Raw genomic sequence first — 6,382 nt, forward strand, 5'->3', positions numbered from 1 at the left:
TATGTAGTAAAAATTATGACTGTGAGGATATGGTTGTGTGGTCGTTTTTTGCGAGATGAGGATCAGTCGGGAAAGCTACAAAAAATTTCTTTCTCAACAGGATTTTTATGCGATTCTTGAAAGTGAACCTGTTGTGACAAAAGAACTTTCATTAGTAGCATCAAAATTTCCCTCCGCTACAATAGAAAAGTGCTGCAGAACTACAGACTACAAAAAACAACTACAGAACTAAAGAAAAGTACTATCGAGCTATACAAAATTCCCACATTACGGCAGAGCTACAGAAAATTTTATCGTATTTTTGACACGGTTCTGTGGTTTGTTCCGACTGGGGAGTGAGAGTGGACAAAGTGAGGGTGAAAGCAAGGCAGGACCAGGGAATTCTGCGAAATGAGTTTGGTGATGAGGAAAGGCAAAAGATGAATTTCGAGGGAGAGGGGGAAAATCAAGACGGGAAGCATTTGTCCACCTCTGTTTGAGGGTACGCCCCTCCGACAATTGCACTCCCCAAAAGGCGGGCCTTCCGGGACAAAGCGCATCGGATCTCGACCATTGGACGCTAGAAGGCCTTTGTACTCAATTTGCGGGTGTCTTCGTGAAGCATGACTGCAGTTTTTCATGTAGCTTATGGCCTTGCTTTTCGTTCTCCTGTCTGAGAATAAACGACTCAGATGCGCACTTTCTGGCAGCTTTTCCCCCACGGCCTGTTTCTTACTTATTAATATATATATCTTATTTCTTACTCTCGGGTAATATCTTACTTTTCGAATAATGCGTGCGCAGCATGTTGAGTCTTCACCTGGACTGAGAGCATGTCTAATTCGTTCATTCAGAACCGTTAAGATTTGCATCGAACAGGGCACTGTCATCGATTCTGCCTGGGCTGTTGTCTTCGTATGATCGTCCATAATTCATATCGCACGGACCGCACCCGAGCGTCAAGTGTTCGTGCATTTGATTATTCCGGTAAAGGCTTAAAGCGCGATCCATTAGGATATACATAAGGAAAGCATGCATCTTCCCAAAGTCTACAAGTTAAAACTGGAGCACGCTGCTAAACCTAAAACATAGTCAAATGAAATTAAGACGTTTGACGGGCACCAGCGAATTCCTCCCACGTCTCGAGCGACTTCAAAGATATCACCAGGTCGACGCTATGTGACCTTTCCGTTAGAATCCATAGCGGCCTGCGTGCGATATATACCTGGTACGCGCACGAGCTTGACGACGATTGTGTTGCTGGCACTATAGAGAAAACATGGTAAGCATCAATACGCTTCATTGCCGTTTTTCATCATTGTGTTTCAATTCAACCACTACTTCGAAATTTGTGCGAAAAGGAACTCTGTCGCAGCAATTCTTTTAGCTGTAAATGAAACTAGGCAGGAAATACGTAGGCATTACAGAAGACAGTGGTACTCCCTGCACTGATCCAATTCAAGATCATCGCATTCATCTTAATTTTTAAAATTACAATATGACGTTTAGCCCAAAATCACGGGATCGACCCCTTGCGCCGTGGCCGCAGTACGACGCTGTAATCCCGTTGCCAGTAACCCAGCTTCCGGCCGCGAAACGAATAAAACGCCATTTACCGATAGGGTACAGTGTTTAAACCTACCGGGCCTTGCCCGCGAGGTATAAATTGACTTGCCTCGGTGATCTTTTGTTTTTGTTTTTTTAATCTTCCCCGCCGGCCCATACATTTCCTCAGCTGCACTCGCTCAGCGCTACACTCTCCTCACTTTAATGTCGCATTTTGCAGGCCGTGAAACACGAGTCTTTATAATAAGCAAGCACCACTGGGAAAGTATAAACAACAGAGATTAAAAAATAAAATGCTGGCTCTTTAATTGTAGCTTCCAAATACGGTGAGGCACGATTTCGGGAGCGTTGTATAGTTTGATCGCGGCCGCAGTTGCGCCGACTGTAGCCACGATTGTCACCGAAGTGGTTCGTCATGAAATATACCGTGAACATCATAAGGCCTGTATGACGAAGGGTGCGATGATGTAAGGACACTTGATAGGCAGGGAAATTATGTATAGCGGATGAGCAGTATTCGACAGAGCAGCACGGGGAGCGAGGACACAGCGTTTGGGGAATGTTGCATCGGCAGTTAATTTTCTTTCCTCTTCTCCCGTCTTAGTCTCTTCAATGCTTTAGAAATTTCCGGCGGCGATAACAAAATCAGTTGAAAGTTGTCGCTCTGCCTCGAAGCGTGCTTCCGTTTAATTTGTTCACGGTGTTTCGAATTCTACGAATGTAGCGTTTACTTGGTGTTCGTTGCTATAGTTTCTTCAAATAGCACAGCTACATAATCTAATTTGTTCTGTGTGGATACGTCCACAAAGGGTTACCCTGACCCTAAAAATTCAGTACCGTAATATCAACCAATCACTCAATCGGCCAGTCATCGGTCGGTCGAACCGTCTATCAATCGCTTTAGTGTCTCGTACCAGCAATGTATGTCACAAATGTTCTTTTGTTTGGCCTTAAGGACGAATTAGTGCATTAGTTACGTTGTTAAGCAGCTTATTCGACCAGAGCAACGGCCCACACAGTTTCAATGCTTGACTTGGGAGATCCTTTGAGTGTATTTGTGAGCACACTAAATGATTTGAAGGCCACACAGTAAATTAGGTGACAATTCAAGCTAGGTTATATCCTGATGGGCCCTGTTAGAGTTCAGCAGAATATTTTTGAAGATATCTTTAATTTTTAAGCAGGTTAAAGTCAGTCTATGTGTGTCTATACTGTGAGATTCCTCGCCTGGCCAGATAGCTTTCTCGCATTGCTATAAGTCATTGTGGTTCTGTCAAAACGCTCCAAGAAAGATATGGCCTCCATTATTTAGCATTTCTCCGTGTCTGACCACCGCATTTCTCAATAGGTGGCGCTTAGCTACACAATGTATTGCACAACGTGTAGCGTCATGCACAAAGTTTGCGGCATGCGAATTAGCAGGGGAAAAAAATTCTGCGTTGCCTCCGTAGCCAGTGGGTTAGTATTCGATCCAGTGGATGGAGCACACACGTATTCTCATGTGCCTATGCATTTAACTGGCCTTTTTGGCTGGAAGCGAGGAATTTCTTATGAGAAATCTGCATCCCGCAAATGTTTGGCCATGACTGTCCATGCATATGTGCCTATACCGCAGCCGAACACGTGGCCCCTCTACAGAAAGCGCTACGCCAACCACACCATGCGTTTCTCGTCGACACCGGTAAGTACATGATTTTTGAACTCGAAACTAATGCACTGACATTGTTTAACCATAGCTTCTTTCATAATTATCCGCCAAGTATTTGCGTGAGTCATAGGACATCGTGTACCTCTGTATCCCCAGTAAGAGGAATGGAATGCAGCCCGAAAACAAATATGATGGTATGCTGCACATATGTCCGTGTTGCATATGCTACAGGAAACATGTAAATGATTACAATTGCAACCACTCCTTCTGGAATGCAACTGATTACCGTGGTCAATTACTACACTAAAAAGTAACTGAAGATTACAGAACAGTAGTCGATTACTGTTGCGTTATTTCTCTTCTAATTTTATTGCCATAACGTTAACTCTCTCTAAGAGCAATTATTGAGTGCAGCTTGTTAGTGCATTAGTGAAAATTTTTAATTTGCAGCACTTGTTTTCCAAAGTTGTCGTCGCTAATTTCGCAATTTTGCCTCGTGAAGCCATCAGCCGCTACACTGAACGCTTCCTCAATGTAATTTTAGAAAAATGATGTTCGTTACATTTTAGGAGCAGTATACAGGTCATCTTAGTCCTCCGTGGAAGTGCTACTAAATCGAAAAAAAAAAATATAGAGAGCACAATATAAACCCGAATAATAAAGCTGATCTTGACTGACGATTTTAATTTACCAAACAAAGAATGGACTGGGTTTTCGCATTCTACTTACAGCACTGAACAAATTATGCTCGATATTTTCATTTCCTCTGACCTGCTTCAGGTATTTAAGAATTTTACTAGAAGTCGAAAATGTTCACGTTCAACCATTGATTTAATTTTTGTAAATGGGGTTATCAAAAAAAAACGTCGAATGCTATGTAACGAGCGGTATTTCGGATCACAAAGTTGCTGTATTCACATTGATGAATGCAAACTTTGGATGCTTTTTTTGCTCATTTTTGTCGCGCATAGGGTGAATCATATGTTGATACGCTTGACATTCACTATGACCCATTTATAAATTTTAAATTCCACTGTGAATGACCAATGACAAATTTTTCAAATGTTTCTTCTTATAATTGCAATGAAGTTTTCAAAATGTAACCCGATGATCACATCTCGGGAGAAATTATGGAGGCACATATCTCTAGCCAAATGATCACATGATACATTTAAAGTAAATGTCGTGGGTGAGCGCGATCATGATTTAATGTGCATGGCTTTCAACGATTATTTCAAATCGGTATTTACGCAGTATAAAGGCTCTCTCTCTTCCTATTCCATGAATTTGTCCCCACTTCCAGAGGAGATTTCCGAGACAGGCGCTGTCAAATTATCGTTGAGGCTTCAAATAAAAAATAAAAAGATCTCAAGGACATTTCCAATGCATTTACGAAGTGTTAATTAAGAATTACTACGTACTAATTTGTTCATTGAAATTAATCGCATTTTTGTGTAGTTTTGTGATATGATTGATTACGTTTTCAGCAGCAAGGTTTCGAGTAATTAGATTACATTTCTTTTGTAATCAATTACTTCTTCGCAAAGAAAAAAGGCAAAAGGGGCGAAGAATCCGTGGCAATGTTATTGCGTCAAATTGTTCTGCCGGACGATGATGCGCATATACTGCCTGACCATATGTACGCCGTGGACGGGCGACACCAGCAGCTCCACCGTCAAAGGACGACGTCAGAACGTAAACCTTCTTTTAGCCGAATAATAGAACTGGGCTTATTACGTGTTATGATTCCACTCCACAATACGCGCCTAATGTTCCCAAGAAGATACCTGCGGACGATTTTTTTTTTTTTTCAGGTTTTTAATGGTATTTCCGTAGGTCGTAAAATGCGGCTTGGCGTTTCGCAGAGGAGTGTAGAAAATGGCACCGAAGTATTGTGCAACTACGGGCGAGTGCGCAAGATGTTCGTACTCTGTTTCTTTACTAGACCTTATAGCGGGGTGGGCCCATGATATAGAAGTACATGAATGCTAGAGGCAACAAAAGGGAGATCTTAAATGTGAAGAACACAACTGCGAAAGTACAAACCAATCAGCAGTCGTCGGCCACATGCTTTCGTAACTTCAAGTATCCAATAGGCTTTTCGTTGGGCTGTTAGAACTACTAGTTATTATGTCATAAAACGATTGCAGTACAGCTCACTGCCGTTAACTTTGACTGGAATGCATCTCGCTTCAGCTCGGATACTACTCGTCGACCCAATCAGCGAATTTTATTTCAGATGACGCGGGATGCCGAACGTCAAGATTTTTTCTCCGGTTGGGCTTTCTTTGCTATCAAAATAATCGACATAATGCCAAACAGCGACCGGCCTGCTTTCTCCATTGGTATACATCGGCTGGAGTGCGCACTTAGCTCCTTTATTTGGTTATCCTGCGTAGACTGTGAGACTCGCAAAATTCACTCAGCTATACAGCGGCAAAAATATGTAAGAAAATGCGAAATTGTGTTTGAATTTTTTATTACATATTCCTTCCTAAAGTGCGGCTTGGTTGCTTGAACGCACGGAATAACAAACGAAAGAGCGCCAAGCCATCCAGGTGTCGTCTGGCTTGCGATGGAGAATAATAGGCAGGTTTCAACCCCGCTGTTGATCGGCTTTCCGATTAGCGTTAATCACTGCGGTATTTAGCTGGCTACCGCATCACTCTGCACGATCCGAGGAACAAATATATGTATGACTCAATCTTCAGTACTCCCAGGGTGGTTCACAATTTCGGCCTGGCGAGGCTCGAAACTGTACTGCCAACTATACACACTATGCACAACTAGAACTGCGATAACAATCAACCGCTTAATGTCTTTGGTAACCACTTTTTCTCAGTACTATGGAATGCGGTAATCTATGTATTTGTATAGTTTTCATCATAAATGTGTGGCGACGCAGTGGCCCCCCTACGTAATCTACGTGAAAGACGACCACGGACAAGACCGCCTGTGGGGCGTCTCGGGAGCGCTCATGGGCAACTTGACGGAGTCGATGGGCCTCAAGTGAGTGACGACAGGGATCTCGCATGTTGGGCAGGATTATTTTAGTCACCAACGAATGATTTAATCAAAACGCTACTTGAAACTGGGCTGCGACACCGTATCTTAAACCAGAAGCGGCCAGTCAGGGCGCCGTTATGTCAGCTCCACCAAACACTTGCAATTGGGTCTTCTTCACCCCAC

The sequence above is a fragment of the Amblyomma maculatum genome, chromosome 4 (assembly GCF_055883805.1).
Source record: "Amblyomma maculatum isolate TAMU_Amacu chromosome 4, ASM5588380v1, whole genome shotgun sequence".
In the NCBI taxonomy this organism is placed as follows: Eukaryota; Metazoa; Arthropoda; class Arachnida; order Ixodida; family Ixodidae; genus Amblyomma; species Amblyomma maculatum.